The 24,323-nt window shown below is 36.9% G+C and overlaps 1 protein-coding gene across 1 annotated transcript in view; it reads left to right on the top strand.

Moving 5' to 3' along the window:
* The first annotated feature begins 8,410 nt into the window (after nt 1-8,410).
* USP9X (ubiquitin specific peptidase 9 X-linked) overlaps nt 8,411-24,323 on the top strand; it is a 121,886-nt gene continuing 105,973 nt past the window's right edge. The window contains exons 1-2 of the mRNA XM_070944225.1: nt 8,411-9,214; nt 12,210-12,268. The gene's annotated coding sequence lies outside the window, so the exon portion shown is untranslated. The remainder of the gene's footprint in view (nt 9,215-12,209; nt 12,269-24,323) is intronic.

Below are 24,323 nucleotides of genomic sequence, written 5' to 3' on the forward strand. Positions count from 1 at the left end.
AGTCTGATCCAGCAGAATTCTTATACTAGATGGATAGAAATAAGAAGTTAAATGTAAAAAAATGCAAACATTGAATGTTTGAAGGCATTTGCATAAGAACTTGAACTGCAATACTTCCCACTCTTAAGTAATTTGCTATATACCAGCATCCTTCATTTTGAAATGTTTCCAATTCTTGTAAAACATTTAAATCAAATAAATACATTCTGAAGAAATTATATGGAATGTTCATGCACACAAAGTACTTTTTACATATATAGTACTTTAGATACAGACTATATTTCATTTGAAAAATATTAGCATTAGTTTGACTTTGCATCTTTCTAGATTTATAGAAATTTTTTACAGTTTGCAGGAATGCAAACTAGATTTTCTGGCATCCACACATTTCATATTGTTTAATGTTGTATATAACTGTCTCTATATTTTTTCACTCAATTCAGACAAAAATTCAGACTATTTCTGCTTTTAAATAGATAGCAGAAATCTTAAAATTCCTTGTGTGTCCAATCACACTTGGCTATTCTATTCTAAAAAGAAAGGATGTCTGATTACTTTAAATATTTTGAAGAAAGCAAACATATGCTTTTTATTTAAAATGAACAGAATTTCAGGATACGGATAAGGAAAGAAGCATTTGATAACACTGGACAACAAAGACTGCTTTCTGAACACTTTTGGGTGTATTTTATAGATTTTTGGCTGCTAATCACAAAAACTTGTAATTTAACCTATCATGTACCATTTTATAGAAATCTTCTATTTTTACATAATGGCAATTTATACTTTTTTTTTTTATTGAAAAAGTTTTACAAACATCAATTTCCCCCCCATTTTTTCCCCTCCCCATCCCTCCCTTAACCCCCCAAGCCCTCCTCACCCCCCGTGACTTCCCCAAGGTGAAATCCATCCACATTTATTATATCAGAGTTTACCACCCCTCTATTCTCCCCCCCTGTGTACTATACAATTCTTCATAACAATAAGCTATTTTGCCCCCTATAAACTATACATTTCTACACAACATTTAGCTAAAAGCTATCTGGTACTTCCTAGTTTGATATTTATTCTGCACATAATCTATCCATTTCTTCCACTCCCATGCATAGGTCTCTTGAGTCCGATCTTTTAAGTATGCTGATATCTTCGCCATTTCTGCAAAATTGGCCATCTTCAAAGTCCATTCTTGAATTGTAGGCATATCATCCCTTTTCCAATATTGACCAATCAATAACCTAGCTGCTGTCACCATATACAATATCAATTTTGTTTCCCCCACTGAAAAACCCTTAACTATAGCCAATAAAAACAGTTGAGGAGAAAATTGAATTTTTTTCTTCAAAGCATTTTGCATAACCCACTAAATTTTTATCCAAAAAGCCTTTGCTTTCTTGCATGTCCACCATATATGATAATATGTAGCATCTAAACAATCACATCTCCAACATTTCGGTTGAACATTAGGATACATGCAAGACAGTTTCTTAGGATCTAAATGCCACCTATAAAACATTTTATAAAAATTTTCCCTCAAATTCTGCGACTGTGTAAATTTAACATTCTGAACCCATATTTTTTCCCAAGTTTCCATCATAACTGGTTCTCCAAAATTTTGTGCCCATTTTATCATACAATCTTTAACCAATTCATTTTCTGAATCTCTTTCTAACAAAACATTATAAACCCTCTTAATATGCATTGGGCCTTTCTCTTTTATCTGTCTAACCAATTCTTCTTCATGCAACATTAATCCAATTTTTTGATCTTCTCTCCATCTCAGTTGAAGTTGATTATACTGTAACCAAGTTAAATTAATCCCTTCTTCCAACAGTGTGTTCAATGTTTTTAGTTGCCATCTGCCCCCATCATTAAAAAGTACTTCTTTGTATAAACCCCCCCCCGAGTGACTTTGTATTTATATTCCATATAATATGACCAAGATCCAACCACAACGGTATTTTATAATCCCATTTGAGTCGGTGTTTCTTCCATACTCTCATCAAGAAGCTTCTAAGTATATGGCTGTTGAATACTTTATCCACCTTGTTTTCATAAAATAAATATGCATGCCAACCAAATTCAAGATCATAACTTTCTATATTGAATATTCCAGTCTTTGTCCTTCCAAACCAGTCACTTGCTTGTGTAAACACTGCAGCTTCATAATACAATCGCAGATTTGGAAGTTTAAGACCACCGCTTTCACGAACATCTTGCATAATTTTCAGTTTAACTCTTGGCTTTTTCTCATTCCAAACAAACTTATTCACTCCTTTTTGCCATTCCATCAAGTATTTGTCACTTTTAAGCACCGGAATCATTTGAAATAAAAATAAAAATCTAGGTAGATCATTCATTTTAACTGCTGCTATTCTTCCAAGTAAGGACAGCTGCAGTTTTTTCCAGGTTTCCATATCCTTTTGTACCTTTCGCCACAACACCTCATAATTATTTTGAAACAGTTTTATATTTGAATCTGCAACTTGAACTCCTAGATATCTCATCTTTGATACTATTTCAAAGCCTGCCTTCCTTTCCAATTCTTTTTTTTTGATCAGCTGTCCTATTTTTAACTATCATCTTGGTTTTTTTCTGGTTCAGTCTAAATCCTGATACCATACCATATTCTTCTATAATGTCTTTCATCTGAATTATTGATTCCATCGACTGTGTTAGGGTAACAACCAGATCCTCTGCAAATGCCCTTGTTCTGTAATCCTCTTGCCTTATCACTATTCCCTTCAAAGTACTCGAATCCCGTATTGTATTCAACAAGACTTCTAAAGTTAGAATGAACAACAACGGGGATAACGGACAACCTTGTCTTGTGCCTTTTTCTATACTAAAATTTGTAGTTAAACTTCCATTAATAATGATTTGTGCTGTTTGTTCTTGATAAATTGCTGCAACCGCCTGTACAAACTGATCCCCAAAGTCCATCTTTTTTAAAGTCTTTAATAGAAAGTTCCAATTCACTCGATCAAAGGCCTTCTCCGCATCCAAAAACACCAGCACTGCAGCGATCTGTTTATTCTTCTCAAGATATTCCAATAAGTCTATAATTTGCCTCACATTATCCTTCATGTATCTGCCTTCTATAAATCCTGCTTGATCATGATGAATCACCTCTTGAATAACTGGCATTAATCTATTGCCTAATACTTTCGCAAAAATTTTATAATCCGTATTTAGGAGAGATATTGGTCTAAAATTTTCCAGTTTTATAGAGCCTGCCTCCTCTTTCGGTATCAGAGAAACAAAAGCTGCTTTCCATGAAGGGGGTATTTTTTTCCCCCTTGTTGTATGCTACAAAATAAATCTTTAAGATGTTCAATCATTTCTGCTTGTAAAGTTTTATAATACACCGCAGTTAAACCATCCGTTCCTGGAGCTTTAGCTGTTTTCAGTTGTTTAATAGCAACAATAATCTCCTCAGCTGTTATTGGTAAACTCGTTCTTTCCTTTTGATCATTAGAAATTTTTATAACTCTTTTCTTCTAAGTATTTATTTATAAATTCATTCTGTATATCATCTTTAGCATATAGTTTAGAATAATAATCTAAAAAGGCTTCTTTAATTAGTCTTTGTTGAAATACTTCCTTTCCTCTATACTCAATACTCCCAATAGTCCGAATACTCTGCTGTTTCCTCAATGTGTAAGCCAACCATCTGCCCGGTTTATTGGCATTACTAAATGTATTATGTTTCGCAAATTGTAAATTAGTTGCTGCTTGTTCCGCTGTAAGCATTTGGAATTGATCTTTCAAAAGTTGTATAACTCCTTGTAATTTTTCATCTGTTGGATTTTTTATAAGCAACTGCTCTTTTTTCTTTATCTCTCCTTCCAATTCTAATCCTTTTCTTTGTCGATTTGATTTGTGTTTAGAATTCATATAGATCAGTACCCCCCGCATATATGCCTTGCTCGCATCCCAAACAATTTCAATAGGGGTACCCTTATTCAAGTTCATTTCAAAAAATTCCTTCATTTGTTTCTTAAATTCATTTACATTCTTTTCATATCTAAACAAATTTTCATTTACTCTCCAAGATCTTTTCTCATTCTTTCCCATTTCTATTTCTATCCATACCGGGCTGTGGTCTGATAAAGTTCTCGGAAATATCTTTGTTTTCTTTGTTTTTGAGAGTAAATCGACTGTAAGTAAAATAAAATCAATCCTGGAAAAGGATCTGTGTCTGTCTGAAAAAAAAGTAAAATCCAATTCTTTTGGGTTATGCACTCTCCAAATATCTTTCAATTCCAAATCTTCTTTCAAATAAAAAAAAAACTGTGGTAGTTTGACACGTGATTTTGCCAAGCTTTTCTTATCTATTTTAGGATCTATTACTCCATTCCAATCTCCCATAAGTAGAATAGATCTATAATCCCATTGTAGTATTTTAGAATGCAATAACTTATACTTTTCAATACCTGTTGGCCATGCTGCACACATTAAAGAAACATGGAACTGTTATTGAAGCTCATCCACTACCATCAAATACAAATGGAATATATCTAAAAGTAATGGGTCTTCTACTTAGAATGCAGCAACTATACCAAATATAGTTCTTACACATATGTGAAAGGGATAGTCATGCGAGATTGTCACATTACACTTAAAAACAAATGACCACCATGAAAGAATTTGATTCTAGGACAGATAAACATGCACATGAACAATTCATTGATCCAGCAAAGATATTTTTGCCTCCACTTCGCATAAAACTCGGACTGGTGAAAATTTTTGTAAAAATGATGAATGAAGAAGGTTGAGATAGCTATTTCCAAGAAAAACTGATGCCAAGATTAAGGAAGGCATTTTTGTTGATCTGTAGATCAGATATGTCAATGACAAATAGTTGAAAGATCAGTTACTGGGGCCAGAGAAAATCATCTGGAAATTATTCAAGGATATTGTTGAAAATTAGATCATCAAACTAAGTTTAGTTATTTGACAAACTTCTTACAGCATACAAGACCATGAAGTACAATATGTTACAGAAGATTAATTTTCTGTAACATATTGGACTTCACACTTGGACTTTTTTCATGAAAATCTAGGTGCAGTCAGTGACAAACATGGTGAAAAGTTTCATCATTATTTCATTATTCATTACATCATTTCATTATTGTGAAATAATAAAAATAGAAAATAAGAGGTGGCTATTAAAATAGTGGATGATATCAAGGGGATAAAAATAATAAGAATATATTTTGAGGCAGGAAAATTTTAAGAAAATGTACTGTTTGATGTAATATGTTTTAATTTTAATTTGCAAACAAATGTTAAACTGATGAATAAGGATTGATTGAACAAAATACAAGATACACAGAAGCTAGTGATTAGTCTTGAATTAAGGTAATACAAGTTGGAAATGATGACCATTATGAAATATACTGAGATTTAAATTGAAAGAGCAGGATGGAAAAATGATATAAAACAGATAATTATATTACAGTTAAAATGTGTGGGATGGATACCAACTAGATAAGAGTTTGAGACTCGGTGGAAATACGTTGTAAATTAATTCAAAATGCTGGAAACAGACAAACAAATAGGAGGAGAGTTGGAGGAGACTATGCTGGTAATCAGCCAAACAATGGAGGGAGTTAAGGAGGAGACTATGCTGGAAATCAGCCCATAAAATGCTGGAAACAGCCAAACAAATAGGAGGAGAGTTGGAGGAGACTATGCTGGAAATCAGCCAAACATTGGAGGGAGTTAAGGAGGAGACTATGCTGGAAATCAGCCCACAAAATGCTGGAAACAGTCAAACAAATAGGAGGAGAGTTGGAGGAGATTGAGGAACTATTCTGAAATCAACTAAATAGTTGGTGTTTTGGAGGGGATCAAGCTGAGAATTAATCAAATAGAACAAGCTGGAAGATAGTTAAATATTAGAGGGAGATATAGTGGAAAATATATTAGAAATTGGAGTAAATAAAATATGCCTTTGTGAGAAATCTGTGTAATATGTAAACTGGGAGAAAAAAAAAACTAAGGTAAACTGATTTGAGGATAAGGGTCAAAGGATTAAAATTAGACAAAATATTGTTTTATAAAATATAATAAAAATGGAGTGGTATTGAATTGAAACTAAGAATAAATGGTGATAAAATTGTAAGGTAAACACTTAACAAGAGGTTAGAATATTGTAAAAATTATTTTGATATGACTTGTATAAGATATAAGGTAAAGAAGAAGATATGTTTAGAATTGTTATGCAGATGTAAAAATGAGTGAAAGTGAATTTGAAACTAATTTTGGATAGATATAATGGATTTATATAGATGAAAATGTTAAATTTGAGGTAAAATTGGTTTTTTCTTAAGTTTTGAATTTCTTTTTTAATCTTCTTTTTTTCTTTTGTTTATTTATAAAAGATGTAATGGAAATTGTGAATTGAGCTTGTGAAAGGAATGTAAGCGTGGTAACCATCTATGACCGGATTGAGATTTTTGCTCTTGAAAGTTATGTTTTTATGTTTAAATTTGAAAAAATAAATAAAAAATATTTACAAAAAAAAAAGTTTCATCAGGACATTGTCACAATGGAAAAATGGTATCAGGGCAACTGGAATCCATCAATGCTGGCTGACTATTGTTGGACGCTGCAGTGAGATGCATGAAACACGGACTACAAATGAAAATCAGCAACAAGTTTACTCCTATTGAATGCATGCAGTGTGTTGAAAACATGTGATATAGTCATTAAAAGTAAATATAATTCTAAGCAAAAATCAAAAGAAAAAAATGTTCCAATGTTCTTGATGTACATTTCTTTAAAAGGTGTTCCATACTCAGTCTTAGCTCCTAGATGGTTCATGGATATGCCAATGCAGTTTACTTTATAGCAGCATTTATATGATTTGCTTTTGCCTTCCGGCGAGATGTTTTTGCAACTTCCCAAGTTAGCCAACAGGTTTAGTCCAGCCCAAACCTGATGCTGCTTAGTTTTTGATGTAACATTATCGCCCGGAGAACCATGAGTACTTTCAATGATAATCATAGAATATGGAACAATGCATGCTTATGTTTCTTAATTATGATTTGTATTTTTTTTTATAGTTTCGAATTGAAACTGGGATAAAATTACTGATTATAAACCCTAGGCTTCATGCATGTCTGCTAAGTTACCACCCTTCTATCAGTTTATGGTCTTTTATTTCAGAAAGCCAACAAATGAAATCATAGTCATATGAAACGATTAGAAAAATGATGGAATAGATATAAGCTGAAACTTGTCATTCTAACGCTAATAGCAATAGCACTTAGACTTATATACTGCTTCACAGTGCTTTACAGCCTTCTCTAAGCGATTTACAGAATCAGCATATTGCCCCCAACAATCTGGATCCTCATTTTACCCACCAGAAGGATGAATCAACCTTGACCTTTAATACTGAAGAGAATCAATATGGCTGGCTGTTCATGCATCCTTTTGAATCATACCTCAATAATTGTGTTCTTAGAATTTACCAAATCAAAACACCACCGTATAAAGTAGCATGATAGTCTGGTTTTGGCTTGGCCATAATGGTTTGCAAATCATAGTTGGTAGCTGTAATGTTTTGCCTGATTACAGCCAGTGTATAGCAGATTTTATCTTGAAATTTCAGAAACTATGCAATAAATCATGCTCCACTCTGAGTGATTGACTCCTAAAGACCACATACATATTTAGTTGTAATATTTCTGCATTATGCCAGTTGACCAAAATGGTTAATTTTCTCAACACCATAGCAATATGTTTTCTCAATTTTCCAAAGTATTTGATTAAGACACCGACTCTACTCATTTCTATAGCATTTGTTTAGTCGTATTCAATACCTTTCCCCAGATTTTATTCCAGATCAAAGATGAGTACAAGATAAGTTCGTCTCTTGATAGTAACAATGCACAATGCGTGCTTCTCAAACTGACAAAAAGCTAAAGTTTCAAGGGAAAATAGGCTAAGGCCTTCCTACGAAGCCCTGGAAGCCAATGCTATCTGCCTTGTTCTTCAGCAGCTTGGCTGCCAAGCCCTCGTCCCCGCCCCTAGCCGCGCGTCAGCCTTTGGCTGGCCCCTGGGACGGAGGGGAAAGGAAAGGGAGGACCAATTCCGCCCCTCTCCCCTTCTCCCTTCCCAAAGACGAAAGGTGACGTCATTATCCGGGCTCTTCACACTGCGGGTCACAATGGAGTCGAAACGGAGCTCAACCGAAACGGCCGGACAGCCACCCGCCTCAGAGATCGCGGCCTGGCCTCGTTAACTTGGGCCCCGCTCGGCCGCCGTCGACATCCAGCCCAGCCACCAAAGCCGTCAGGCCTTGGCCCCTCCCCCACCGGCTACACACGGCACACCAAGCAGACCCTGCCATTGCGCGGCGGCGACCCTAGCCTCACATAAAGCAAGGCGTGAGCGAGTGCTGATGGTCCTCGCTCTGCTTTGGGCACGGAACGGGGCTGTGGGAGTGATTGACTGACTGACAATCAGGAAAGGGAGGGAGTCACGCTGGCCGCCGCAAACGCTGTTTGGGTGGCGGGGCCGGCGCCGTTGCGTTGAGTCGGAGTCTGCGCTGCATATGCTGTGAGCCGTGCCCTCCTAGAGCCGCCATATTGCCCGGGACTCAGACGCTTAGTCTTTGCTGGTGCTGCCGTCTCCGTCGCGACTTTGCTCTTAGACGCAGTACAGATTTCTTTTTCCTCTTCTTAAGGCAGTCTCGTAGGTTTCTCGCTGCTGGCCTTGCCAGTCCAGTCCCCCCCTTCCTTTCTCTTATTCTATTCCCTTCTCCAGGGATTGAAGGTATCCGATTTCCGCGGATGAGGTAGAAGAGCCCGGAGGCCTAGCTCAGCCTAACGGAGCTACAGGACGAGAAAGACGCAACGCAACACCGGCATTGTGGCGGTCCCGAAAAGCTAGTGACTCAAAACTAAAAGAATACTAGAAAAGGTCGTACGCAGTCAGGAAAGTGACACGGGGCAGCTTCGTGCAAAACCCGACGTAGGAAAGCCGGCTTCTCTAGCAGCCACCGCCACTCTGATTTTCCTAGGGATGAGACGCAGCCCCGTTGGTTGCTGCGGCGGCGGCTTGTGCCGCCTGGGATGAGAAACTCTTCGGCCACACCCGCCGCAGCCTCCTCCTCCCTGCATCGGCAGCGGCGCCCGGGAGCAGAGCGGGCCTCGGCATTAGAACCAAGAGTAGCAGCAGGAAAAGGCGACGCTGTGTGGGGGTAAGCGAGTGGGAAAAGGGGCTGGTCCTTCGGGGAAAGGAAGGGTTATTCGGTGGGTAAGCAAGGGGGTAAATTCCATGAGGGGAGACTTTCGCTGTGGATCTTATCTCTTCGTTCGTGAGTTAGCGTATCTTGGAGTGAGTAATGTCTGTTCGTGCGTGTGTCAGTGTCGTGGAGTATGGAGGGAAAATGGCTGACGACTCAGTCCTCATTCTTTCTGCCCGGCCTGAACTGGGCCTTGCAGGAGAATGGGGCGCGCACACACTATATCCGCAGTCCCAGGAAGAAAGAGAGACAACCTGCAGAGCTGGCCGGCTGTTGGCCTGGCCCTTCCTTAAATAGCGAAGATAACTGGCGAAGAGAGTAGAAGGAATACCCGGTAGACCTTCCCGGCGTTCAGTTCCTTTTGATTCTCGTTCCACTTCATAGCAAACGCCATTATTGAGGTGGAGTGATTGGAATCGTGTGGGCCTAGTCCACCCCAGGATATAAGGCTCTGCACAAGCTCTCTTCTTTCTTTCTAAATCCGGTCTCGAATGTTGCGGCCCGGCGGTTTCGCCTTCGTTGTAAACATTATTGTCATGGGTGCAGGTGGGCTGTGTCATGGCTGCACACACCGTTTCCAGTAAAGCTGCGATATTATAGGATTTATCAGTATCTGTTCTCCGTTAAGTTTACATTGAGCGTAGATTGCTTCTTTGAATATGTGAGTTTTATAATTTTTATTGGACAGAATCTACTTTGTAAGTATTGTCTGGAATTTTTTTATATATGAAACTGATGAATCTGCAAGATAGGGTAAGAGACTAAACTGAGAAATTCAGAATCTCATAGGTATCTTTACAGCAAATTGGCTTTAAAATTGATTTTCCTGAGCACACAAGACTACTTTTGTAAGATACTTGAAATTTGTAAGTGGAATTTTATCTTTTAAAGAATTGGTGGAAGAACTCCCATTGATTTTAACACAGTCTGCTTGTGGCTATAACAAACTAATATTAACAAACTAATAAGTTTGGTACACAGTCCAGAATAGGTATTAAGTATGAATAGAAAAAACATAGCTGTAATTCTGTGAGGACTGCTAAATCAAGCCTAATGTAACTCAGTGAACCACTAATAAATATGTATGTGGTAGATTATAGTAATGGTAGATTATTCTCATATTAAGCTTTCTAAGGTACTTCGAAATCTTTTCAGTGCTGGGCTGTTCTGTCAGTATCCTAATTTTGCACAACATATTTTAAACTATGCTTCTGGTACAGATTGTTTGGATGGACTTATGTGTTGATAGAAATGTGAAATCAGGGGGTGTGGTTTCTATTTAGTGCATAATCAGACATGGCCTAGTTACATTTTATGTCTGTTCGTTTTTTTTATGTAGCTATAACTAGTCCTAGTGCAATGTATGCTAGCATATATGTATTAATTGGTTTTCTGTTTTCCTATATTACATTTGAGTTGTGTGCTACAATAAATCTTTTGTCAGAATTGAATTCATCAGTACTATAAAAGTTGTAGGGATATTAAAACGTGTTCCATTTCAGAAAATGAACAATTTTGAAATGGGTTGTGACAGTTTTAATACTTCCTTACATTGTTGAGGTATATATTGTGTTTTTATTTTTTAATAATTGAAAGGAAAATTGGACAAATGCAAACACCCTTATACCAAAATATTTCTGCCATATCTGGACCTAAGAATGGCATATAACTGAAATTTATGAATTACTTTTAATGCAATTATATAATAAAATCAGGAATAAGTTGCCATCCTATTTTTTCATATATTTATAAAACAAATTACTAGCAAGTTTTGTATTTAAACAGGGAAACCACATTAATCTAAGAGTTAAAGTACTATATTTGCTTAGAAGTATATCATTGAAATCAATGGCAGTTGCTTATAATATTGCATAGGATGTTCTGTAAAAGCAAAATTATAGTGTCTTTTGATTTACTTGATTTCCTTCTCCATGCCTTTCGTAAATATAGGTGATAAAGGAAACCCACAAAACTTCAAGTGGCTCTGTCATTAGTTCACTTTTAGCTTGCTCACATTCAATGTATTTGAATATTTCTTAATGAAGAATCTATAATTTATTTTTTGAAATCAAATAAAAATTAAAGTTTTAAAATAAGTTTCTTGAAATACTTTTACAAAAGCAATTATTTTATAGTAATGCTCAATATGAAAAGGAAGGATGAGATGGGGGAAAAGGTATAGAAGATTTTCACTTTATTTAACTGAAAGACCAAACTAATTTACCTTTAAAACAGGATCATCTTGGATTCACCCAAGAACAAATGTGGAGGGGGATTCTAATATTTGAGGACAAGATATCTTAAATTAGGGTCATGTTACTTTTAGGTAAATGTGTTAATTACCTTAAATATTCATTTGAAAATGCCAAAGATAGTCATACCAAACATAATTGGGGAAATAAATTGTGCCAGGTGATTATCATGGTATTTATAGTCAAGAGTATATATAGCAATTGTTCTTTTGTGTGAGAGGTGGGAGTTGGGCAGTTAAAGTTTAAAAAATGTAGCAGATTTTGTTTCAAAAAAGTAACACTAAATTAAAATTATTTGAAGAATTAAAAGCACTTCACTGGTAATAAATACATTGGAGAGTGATATTTTAAAGTCTTGAAAGAATGTACTGTGTTTGAAGTGCCTTCGTAAAAATTCTTTTTATATATGATTTTCAAGCATAACACTTAATAGGAATGAATATTTTGTTTTCTTTTGTATTTTTGTCTTTGGAGTGCTTCTCAAATTCATATGATTAGTTCATATGATATAGGTTTAGATGTAAAACTCTGGAGTCCATGCAGTCTTAGTGTTTTCTAAAAAAAAACCCTCTTTATAAAAATAGCATGTCTCCATTATTTATACCCTGTATCAGTTTGATTTTTCATACTGTATCTGTTTTGTCCTATTATTGTAGTTGTGTATATGTATTCAGTTTTTGCAATTACCATTTCTCTAGTTGAGACCAGTGGGACTCGGGCTAATTGTGACGTGGATTCAAAACACCACTAGCTGAAAGTAAGTTTTTTAATGATATATATTAAGTTTGGATTGTGGCAATATACATTGTTTAAATTAAACCATTCTTTTGGTAATGGAACAACATCAAACCCATTAATATTTTTCCTTTTTCCACACTCTGCACTTGAATAAATTTTATTTCTTTGGGCAAAGAATTCTTTATAATTTCAGATCTGCATGAAATAATAGTAACTACTTAATAAACAGTTACTTAGTACAAATAGTCCTCAACCTAGTCCCAGACTTATGACCACAATTGGGCCCAAAATTTCTTTTGCTAAGTGAGACATTTGTTAAGTGAGCTTTGTCCTATTTTACGACCTACTTGCCACAGTTATTAAGTGAATCACTTGCAGATGTTAAGTAATACAGTTGTTAAGTAAATCTGGCTTTCTCATTGACTTTGTCAGAATGTTGCAAAAGGTGATCACATGACTGCAGGGCACTGCAACCATCATAAATATGAATTAGCTGCCAAGCATCTCAATTCTGATTAGGTGACCATGGGGATTATCATGGCATTTATACAATGGTTGTAAGTGTGAAAAAATGATCATAAGTCACTTTTTTTCAATGCTGTTGTAACTTTGAACTGTCACTAAACTGTTGTAAGTTGAGGACTACTTGTATTTCTAAAATTATGAAGTACCTATTACTGCATGCAGATCTGAATTTATGAAGAATTGAATTTATATATGTTAGTTATTGCCTATCTTTAACAATAATATTCTTACATGTGTTACACACTTTGTTCTATAACATTTCAGGTCATACCGATTATGCTGTATATATATATATTATGTATATATATATATAATGCTGTACATATATATGTATATATTTCTTTTATGGTAAATGGCAGCAGGTAAAAATTGCTGAACTATACTTTATGATCTGGTGTTCTGTCTGTAGATTTATTTTGCAATTATCTACATTGTGACCCATAGTTATATAAATGTAAATAACTTCATATTGTCTGTCTTCTACAGGAGCTTGCACCTAGATTTTGAAATAAATGTCCACATTTTGGTTGCATTGTTTTATCATTGTAAGGGTAACAGTAGTGCTATTGATGTACATAGGATAGTGCAAAATATTCTCTCCTCTTCTGCCATGGCAGCTTTTGACTTCTGCCATGCCTTTCCCAGCTTTTGACTTTTGTACCACCTTTTATAAGTGATACAGAATTTTTTGGCATAATAAATTATTTTTAGTCCAATATTTTATTTGCTGTACACCAGACTTGTGTTTTTACCATTTCTACTCATTATCTAACAATACTGGGAGTGGCCTGTGTTTAAAAAGTTAAAATAAGTATCTCCAAATAAATAGCTCCTGTGATGGTGGGAAAATTGAGAGATCTTTTTTTATTTTCATTCTGTGATTACTTGAGAAGTTATTATTATTAGATTTATATCCCATGTTGGCAAAGATTTGTCTGCTTGAGTAATGTTTACATAACCTTTTCTATTAGCAACTTTTTTTTAGAGGTTCACACATTGTACTAAGTTATTATTTACCTTAAAAATTATTTCTAGGACATGTGTATATTTTTGTACATACTGGTATTACTAAAATACAGACTATAATCATAGGGTTCCTAGAATATGTTAAGCCAGGTGTCATCAACCTGCGGCTCCAGATCTGCATGTGACACTTTGACCCCTCTCCTGCAGCTCCCTGCTGACCCAGTTGCACGACCTGGTCTCTGCCCCAAGAAGACGCGAGCCTCTCTGCAGAGCCGCGCAACTGAAGCACCCCTAGCGTTTTCTCCACACTGCCTGCAGCCAGTTGTTTTTTGAGATTCCGCATCCTTCGCAGGCAGCTTAGTGCCAATCGCAGTCCCCTTCATGTTGGCTCAGGAAGGAGGGGAACGGGGAGGAGCAGCTGCCGCCGCCGGATGCAGAAAAGCAAGAGCTCCGGCTCTCCTGCGCGGCTGGTTATACACCTGAGCACGCAGTGGCAGCAGCGGGAGGAGTCGCCACCGTGATCCTGGCCCAGGAGGGTATCCAGCTTGTATGTGCGAGAGAGAGAGAGATGAGAGAAGGGAGAAAAAGAGAGAAATGAGAAAATAATGGCAGAAGAGAATGAGAGAGAAGGGGGGAGAGAAATGAAAGAGAGGAGAGAAATGAGAGAGAAAAGGGGAGGAAAAGAGAAATGAGAAAAATGCAGGGAGAATGAGAGGCAAAAGAGAGAAATGAGAGAAGGGGGAGGGGGAAAGAAATGAGAGAGAGCTGGAGGGAGAGAATGAGAGAGGGAAAAGAGGGAAACATGAGAGAAGGGGAGAGAAAGGAAGAAGAGAGGGAGAGGAAATATAGAAAAACAGAAATGGGAGGGAGTGGGGGAGAGAGACCCATTTCCCACAGAAAACATGGGGAGCCACAAAACCTTGGTAGGCGTGGCTGGGGGTCATGTGACTGGTAGTGATGTTGAGTTGGCCACACCAACCCAGGCTTTGTGGCTCCTGATGTTTTCTGTGGGAAACTGGTCCAAATGGCTCTTTGAGCGTTTAAGGTTGCAGACCCATGTTAAGCCAAAATAGAACAAATTGCCATTGCTCTATTTCAATGTTACAGGTAGTAGGGGTAGTCCTTGATTACAACCATTTAGTTACTGTTACAAGTTACAGTGGCACTGAAAAAAGTGACTTATGACCATTCCTCACATTTATGGCCACTGTAGCATCCCCGTGGTCAGGTGATTAAAATTAAGACACTTGGCAACTGGCATATATTTATGACAGTTTCAGTGTCATGGGATCATATGATCACCTTTTGCGACCTGATAAGAAAAGTTAATGGGGAATCCAGATTCACTTAACAACCATGTTACTAATGATTCACTTAACAATTCTGGCAACAAAGATTATAAAATGGGGCAAAATTCACTCAACTCTCTTGCATATCAACAGAAATTTTGGGCTCAATTGTGTTCATAAATCAAGGACTACTTGTACAGACAGTTGGTTAAAAAGTCCGGTAATAGCATTTATGTTATATTTATCTTTCATATCTATTGAAAGCTTTTTCCCCCTGTGTTTCCAAGTCTTCTTTCAGTCTACTCAAGATGTTTTGGTCAAATTTCATACAATATTTAATTATTAATTTTATCCGCCTTTAATAATGCAGGTATTGATTTGTGTTTAGATTTTTTTCAGGTATTTACATGCCTTGTTAACTTTATTGTTAGCTGTCTGTATATTAACTGTCTATGATATATGCGTTGCCATAGTTAAACAGATTAGTGATCTAAATCAGGGATCCCCAACCTCCAGGCCACAGGCCACTACCAGGCAGTGGCCTATTTTTTTTTTTTAATTTGATTTATATGCCGCCCTTCTCCGAAGACTCAGGGCGGCTTACAATGCGTTAAGCAATAGCCTTCATACTTTTGTATATTTATACAAAGTCAGCTTATTGCCCCCACAAACTGGGTCCTCAATTTACCTACCTTAGAAAGGATGGAAGGCTGAGTCAACCTTGAACCTTGGAGAGATTCGAACCAGCAGTAATTGCAGGCAGCTGTGTTAATAACAGGGTGCTTAGACCACTGCGCTATCAAGGCTCTGGGCCCTGCGAGTGGTGGACTGGTGCGTACGCTTGCATGCACAGCTTGACTTTTGCAAGTAGTGGGCCAGCGCGCACGCAACTCAACTTGCAAAAGTTGAGTTGCGTGCAGACTGGTCTGCTGCTCATGCAAGTCAAGCTGCACATGAGTGTCGGCCCATCACTGGTCTAAGTTGTTACTTTTGCACTACTGATTTAGATGGTGTTAGATTTTGTTCTTATGCTAGAAGAGATGCGAAATGGTTAAAAAAAAACCTTGGATATACAGTATATCACAGAAGTGAGTACACCTCCTCACCTTTTGTAAATATTTAAGTATATCTTTTCATGTGACAACACTGAAGAAATGACACTTGGCTACAATGTAAAGTAGTGAGTATACAGCTTGTATAACAGTGTAAATGTGCTGTCCCCTCAAAATAATGCAACACACAGCCATTAATGTCTAAACTGCTGGCAACAAAAGTAAGTACACCCCTAAGTGATAATGTTCAAAGTAGGGGCCCAAGCAGCCATTTTCCCTCCCTGGTGTCGTGTGACTCGTTAGTGGTACAAGGTCCCAGATGTGAAGGGGAGCAGGTGTGTTAAATTTGGTGTTATCACTCTCACTTTCTCATACTAATCACTGGAAGTTCAACTTGGCACCTCATGACAATGAACTCCCTGAGAATCTGAAAAAATAAATAGTTGCTCTACATAAAGATGGCCTAGGCTATAAGAAGATTGCCAAGACCCTGAAACTGAGCTGCAGCATGGTGGCCAAGACCATTCAGCGGTTTAACAGGACAGGTTCCACTCAGAATAGGCCTTGCCATGGTCGACCAAAGAAGTTGAGTGCTCGTGCTCAATGTCATATCCAGAGGTTGGCTTTGGGAAATAGACGCATGAGTGCTGCCTGCATTGCTGCAGAGGTTGAGGGGGTGAGGGGTGAGCCTGTCAGTGCTCAGCCCATATGCCGCATGCTGAATCAAATTGGTCTGCAGGGCTGTTGTCCCAGAAGGAAGCCCCTTCTAAAGATGATGCACAAGAAAGCCCGCAAATGGTTTGCTGCAGACAAGCAGACTAAGGACATGGATTTCTGGAACCATGATCTGTGGTCCAATGAGACCAAGATAAAACTTATTTAGTTCAGATGGTGTCAAGTGTGTGTGGCGGCAATCAGGTGAGGAGTACAAAGACAAGTGCGTCTTGCCTACAGTCAATTGTGGTGGGAATGTCATGGTCTGGGGCTGCATGAGGGCTGCCGGCACTGGGGAGCTACAGTTTATTGAGGGAACCATGAATGCCAACATGTACTGTGACATACTGAAGCAGAGCATGAGCCCCTCCCTTCAGAGACTGGGCCGCAGGGCAGTATTCCAACATGATATGACCCCAAACACACCTCCAAAACGACCACTGCCTTGCTAAAGAAGCTGAGGGTAAAGGTGATTGACTGGCCAAGCATGTCTGTAGACCTAAACCCTATTATCTGTGAGGCATCCTGAAACGGAAGGTGGAGGTGCACAAGGTCTCTTAACATCCACCAGCTCCATGACGTCATGGAGGAGTGGAAGAGGACTCCAGTGGCAACCTATGAAGCTCTAGTGAACTCTATGACCAAGAAAGTTAAGGCAGTGCTGGAAAATAATGGTGGCCACACAAAATATTGACACTTTGGGCCCCATTTGGACACTATCACTTAGGGGTGTACTCACTTTTGTTGCCAGCAGTTTAGACATTAATGGCTGTGTGTTGCATTATTTTGAGGGGACAGCACATTTACACTGTTATACAAGCTGTATACTCACTACTTTACATTGTAGCCAAGTGTCATTTCTTCAGTGTTGTCACATGAAAAGATATACTTAAATATTTACAAAATGTGAGGAGGTATACCCACTTCTGTGATATACTGTAATTTTGGGTCAAGTACTCCTGCTCCGCAACTGACTTGCCCTGAAAATAGGATTGCACTACTCAAATATAAAGAATTATGAGTAGTTTTGATTCATATGCACATATTTTTGTTTCATTTTGTAGTAACATGTTCTAGACAACAGTGAATGCTATACTAGTGCTCTATATTTCAAACCTGATAGAAGTTTTTAAAATATTTTTTAAACTTAAAAAAGTTTTCAGATTCATACAGGCAGAAAACTGTTACTAGGGATTAAATTGCCATTCAGTTTTAAAACTCATTTCTTCCAGGAGCTCTAATAGCTCTCATTCTACAAAATTTTCCCCATAACAACTTTGTAAAGTGGATGTTTAGTCCATTGTTGTATAGTGAGCTTTCCTAGCAGAGGATAAACTTGAACTTGGGTATTCTGATTATACTCCCACACTTTAAACACTACTCCATTTAATTTATTAATTGTTCTTACTCTCCAGTTTATAATTTTAATATGATGGTTCATTTGCTCTCTCCCTTTCTGATACTTGTCCGTTAGAAAGTTACTACATTGGAATTGATTGTGTCATTTACTTTACAGAATTATTCAGATTGAAAAATCCTTAATAATTTTGTACTAGCACAATCCTACATTATCTTCCAAACTGGTCTGTTGGTTTGTTTAGAGTATGGAATATCCAAACTGGTAATCAGGCCCAATTTCAGAACTGTTACTTTCTCAGTAATCTTTTTTTTAAAAAATTTTTATTGAAATTTATTATAATACAATACAGTACAATCAGTCAGACAGTGTTATTTTTCTAGTCAGGTTAGATTGATTCTTCTTTTACTTTTCATCGTAATATAACGTAATTTACATATGCATTTTAAGATTTATATTAACTTTTATCTATTCTTTATTCTATTATCAATCCACCTGTACCAATCATCCCACACCGTATAATATTCTGAGTCTTCTTTCTTATTTAATTCTAAATGAACTATTTGTTCATTTTGGCACATTCTAGAACCTTCTGAATAATATGTTCCTCTGGTAGTGTGTCCTTTCCTTTCCAATATTGGGTGTAAGCTATTCTTGCTGCAGTGAGTTTATGTATGATTAGATATCTTTTTTTTTCCTCAATATTTCATCTTTAGTATTCCCAGGAGAAATGTTTCAAGTATCAATTCGATTTTTTCATTGGTTGATTCTTGTAGCCAATTTTGAATTTTTCTCCAATACTTCATCGCTTCGGGACAGGACTACCACATGTGAAAGAAGGTACCTTGATGACATCCACACTTTCAACATTTGGGGCTTACATTTGGATAGATTTTTGCTAATCTCGCGGGCGCTAGGTGCCATCTGTATAGCATTTTATATTGGTTTTCTTTGTATGTTGTCGCTTTTGTTAATTTATAGTTACTATTCCAAATCATCTCCCATTCGTCCAAATTTATATTATATTATATTATATTATATTATATTATATTATATTATATTATATTATATTATATTATATTATATTATATTATATTATATTATATTTATTATATTATATTATATTATATTATATTATATTTTATTTTTGGCCCACAATATCATTGGCTCTTTTACTACCTCTTCTGCCCTATCGAATTCTAATAAATAATTGTATAATCTAGATAGTACTTTTTTTTTCTGGGCCTATTAGTAATTTGTCTAATCTGTTTGTTTCCATCTCAATGCCAAATTCTTCCTTTTTTGTACATAGATTGAATCTGTAAGTATGGCCACCAGTCAATATGTATTCCCTGTTCGCCTAGCGATTGATTACTTATAAGATTTCCTTGATTATCTAGAAGCTCTTTGTAACTAATCATTTTATTAATCTCTAATGTATTTGGGTATATCATGGCTTCCATCGTCGATAGCCAATTCGGGATTTTCATTTATTTTCTTCTAATTTCCTCCCATACTTGTATTAATACTTCTCTTATCCTGTGCCTATGGAAATACATTTTGATCTTTTTCTTTTTGTCCCACAAGAAGACGTGCCACCCTTTTTGTAGATCATGCCCTTCCAAAATTAGGATTCTTTTATTTCTTAAGTTAACCCATTCCCTTATCCATACTAGGATGGCCGCTTTATAATATACTTCCCACGCTGGGAGTCTGAAATCTCCCCTGCTTCTGTTGTCTTGTAGTGATCGCAAATTAATTCTTGGTTTTTTTCCTGGCCCAAATGAATTTCCTAAATGAATTTGTTGATTTCTGTGAAAAAAATTTTGTCTAAGATGATGGGTATCGTTTGGAATAGGTATAGTAACTTGGGCAGGATATTCATCTTTATCGATGCTATCCTGCCCAAGAGTGATAATTGCACTTTCTCCCATTTTTCCAAATCCTGTTTTTAACCAGAGGTGTGTACTTATCTTCTTTCAGAGCTGAACATCTAGCTGATATCCATATCCCTAAATATTTTTTTTTTTTTACTATTTGTCGGGTCTAATCTTGAATTCTTTCTTTTGCGTTTCTGTTAAATTTTTGACTAACAATTTAGTTTTCCCTTTATTCAATTTAAGTCCGGCTACCTCCCCATACCTTCCTATTTTCTCCCAAAATTCTCGGGCCTGTTTCTAACAGTTCCTCTATGATGAGTACTACGTCGTCCGCAAAAGCCTGGGTCTTATACTCCTCTCCCCTAATCTTTAATCCTTTTATTTTGCTGTTTTTCCTAATTCTATTTAATAGTGTTTCTAGTGTCAAGATGAATAGCAGAGGTGATAACGGGCATCCTTGTCTTACACCTTTCTTAATTTGAAATGAATTTGTCATATCCCCATTTATTATTAATCTCGCCCTTTGTAATTTATAAATTATTTCTACCATTTTCTCAAAATTGGTTCCAAATTTCATTATTTTAATTTGTTCAATCAAAAATTTCCAATTAAGGTTATCAAAAGCATTTCGGGCATCTAAAAATACAAGAGCCATTTGCTTCTCTGGGTGGGCTTCATAATATTCGAGAGCATCCACAACTATTCTTATGTTATTCCTTATTTGTCTATCAGGTAAGAAGCCGTTCTGATCCAGGTGTATAATGGAATTTAATATTCTTTTCAGTCTTTCCGCAATTATGATCATGAAAATTTTATAATCTATGTTTTAAAGGGAGATCGGTCTGTAATTTTTAATTTGTTTTTGGTCTGTACCTTCTTTCGGAAGTAGTGTGATATATGCTTCCCTCCACGAATCTGGTATTTTTGCTTCCATTAGAGCCTCATTACATATCTCCAATAGTTTTGGTGTTATTATTCGTCAAATTTTTTGTAAATTTCTCCTGGGAGACCATCTGGGCCTGGTGTTTTGTTATTTTTAAGTTTTGAAATTGCCACTCTTAGTTCTTCAATTGTAATTTCCTTGTTTAGCCTTTCTCTCTCCTCCTCTCCTACTAGTAGGGAGTCTCCCTCCTGTAAATATTCTCAGTAATCTTATGTACCTGTTATGAGAAAATTAATTTCTTTTTAGTTAGAGGTCAACCTTGACAACAAATGGAATGTTTTCCATTATGTTCTTGAAATTTTTGAGATGTAATATTTTGACTCTTGGAAATATTTTTAGCTTTTGTCTAGTATATGAAAAATGGAGATGTGTTTATTGTTTGGCATCCTAGTGAGCTGACAGATAATTTTTAAATAATGATCAGGACTATCTTTTCTTCCACATGGGAGAAACAGTAGTAGTGATGGCTGAGAATTTGCTCATTTGAACTTGAATCTTATGGAGGCTGCCTGTAATTTATGTAAAATAGTGCCATTTGTTATGCAAAATTTTCTACTTTTTATGCATAATAATGTGGAAAATGTTGAATGTTAAAAAATTTGATGTTTAAAATAAGTAAAAATATTGAAAGATTTAATAAATAGAATAGAGATGCATCCACTCAATGACAGTATGTTTTCTTAAGGTGCCAGCATAAATTAATGTAAGGCTTATTTGAATGTTTAATATTTTTCTCACTTTAGACAGGGAATGCACATTATCTATTGATCTGTTTCTGTAACATTCTCACGAAAAAGCAAAAATATACTGGCATTTCCTAAAGCTTTCTGAAAGCCCAATGTAAAGTATACTGAATTGTGAGTTGATCCTAGATATTATAAGTCAAATGTTTCATACTTGGTTTCTTATTTCTTATTTAGAAATGAACTGTTATCTCTTACATTACTTTAATATTTTTTAACATTTTTTATTTAATAATAATGTTTTATATGACATTTTTATTTTATCAAAACTGGATAATTTTTAATAAAACAACATTAAGTTATTTCAATAAATGTTCAAAAGCACGAAATATAGATCGTAATGCCAAGGTGATGCATATTTGCTAATTTACTATTGACAGTGACATTTAATCATGCTTCCAAAATACCATTTCATTACTATTTAATACAGTATTTGTAACAACTACAACAATTGCACAGATGAAAAATCAGAAAACAAGATCCAAATATGGGAATCTCAGTAGGTTTTCTTTGATCAGTTTTAATAATAGTATTTCTGCAAGAAAAGCAAATTTTATGCTTATAATTTTAGATGTGTATTTTCTTATAGCTGGCACTATAAATGCATTTAATAAATAAGGCAAAACTCATATTTTGGCAATTGAGAATAGATGTAAAATGTATTTATTTCATCTTGTTGCAAATTTAATCAGTTTAGCCACCATGCACTCTGCCACTTCTTTTGCAGCTGACCTTTGCTGTCTTCTTCTTTCTGCTGCTGACAAGGTATGCCTGATCTGGCCCTTCACAAGGCAGTTGCTATTTGCACCAGGCTATTTTACTGATGCTGTATGCAACCTTGTTCAAATGGTGTGTGGCATTTTCACAAGGCTTTGGAAGGTTTCAGAACCTTGTGAGAAAGCTGCACATGGTTGCACTTTGCCCAAATCACATGCAGCTTCAGGAAGAAGTCTTGATGTGGCCAGCAGCTCCCTTGCAAAGGGTTAGGCTGGACATGCCTTGTTAGCAGCAAGAGAAAAAACATGACAAAGGCTAGCTATGGGTGGCAGACGTAGTGGAGTGTGGGACAGTCAAAAGGGCAAAAATGGGGAACAGATAAAGGGGTGAGAGGAATTAAAGGCTAACCTTTTTGCCATCGCGTGCCAGGAGGGTGTGGGTGGGAGGGAGGCCGCGCGTGCCCACATCCATAATTCTATGCACCCTGTCCCCACGCATGTGTGCGTGACACCCCCCCTCTTCCCCCTGCTCCTGGCACGTGATGGCCCTGTAGGCCCGTTTTTCTCTCTCACCTGGCTCCAGAGCCTTTCTAGGAGTCAGGAGGGCGAAAACAGCCTTCCCCTCTCCCACCCCCCAGAGGCCCACCGGAAGTTGGCAAACAGCCGTTTCTGGCCTCCAGAGGGCCTCTGGGGTGGGGTGGGAAAGGCCATTTTCGCCCTCCCTGGATTCCTAGAGAGGCTCTGGAGGCTGGAGACAGCAAAAAACAGGCCTTCTGGTCCCACCAGAAGTTGGCAAACAGGCTGTTTTTGGCTTACGAAGGGCCTCCAGGGGGGAGGAGGTTGTTTTCACCTTCCCCAGGTTCCTAGAGAGGCTCTGGAGGCTGGGGACAGCAAAAAACGGGCCTTCCCCACCACCCCCTGAGGCCCTCCAGAGGCAGAAAGGGCCTGTTTCCCTACTTCTGGTGGGACCAGAAGACCCGAAAATCAGCTGGCGGAGCTGAGCTCACATGCCCACTGATATGGCTACCCGTGCCATAGGTTCGCCATCATGGGACTATAACTTTGTGGACCAGATGTAACTATCATTTATTTAAGCACCACTGTAACTGAATGAGTGATCATTAGATCTGTAATTGCCTTTTAACGAGATCTTTTTTGTGCGACTTTTTTTGTTAGGTGTAGATTATATATAAGAATCCTGCTCATGCAACTATTGATATATGCTCTATGTGTTAATATATGAATAATTGCTTGCAAAAGGACAAAGTACCAGTTCTTTTCTATGATAGAATGCCATAATTGTAGCAGAGATCTGGGTCAGTTGGCTGCTGTTTTCACTTGAGAGATTAATAAAAAGAATGTAAGAATCTTGGTGGATTGGACCAGGTCTAGACAGTCTAGCATTGTCTCCATATTGGCCATCTGATGCCAGCAGGATACTCATAAAGAGTGACTAAATGTCTGAAGTTCAGTTTTTCCAGTTTTGAACTTTTTATGGCCATAACTTATTCTATTCCACGTTGCATCAGTTGCAGTTTTTCAAAAGCCCGAACAAAGATTTGTTTGAATGCTCTTGCATGTTTCTATAATATGCATCATTGTACATATTTGCTTTAACGTAAACATGTTTAGTAATATTTGGATTGTGAATTGTATAATTGAGAAGAAGAATTCACAGCATGTGAGTCTGATGTTATAAAAGAAAATACAAAAGCATGTTATCAAAATCAGATAGACTACATTATGGCTGAACCTAGCTTTTGTGTCTTGTAACTCCTATCATACAGAAACTCTGATATTATAAAATTAAGAGACAAGATTCTTCCTGTCTTTTTTATGCTATGGAAAGTTTATACAATCACCCTTTTCCCATACATTCCTCTCTTCTA

The sequence above is a fragment of the Pituophis catenifer genome, unplaced genomic scaffold (assembly GCF_029215685.1).
Source record: "Pituophis catenifer annectens isolate HBS135680 unplaced genomic scaffold, rPitCat1.0.hap2 SCAF_4, whole genome shotgun sequence".
Taxonomy (NCBI): Eukaryota; Metazoa; Chordata; class Lepidosauria; order Squamata; family Colubridae; genus Pituophis; species Pituophis catenifer.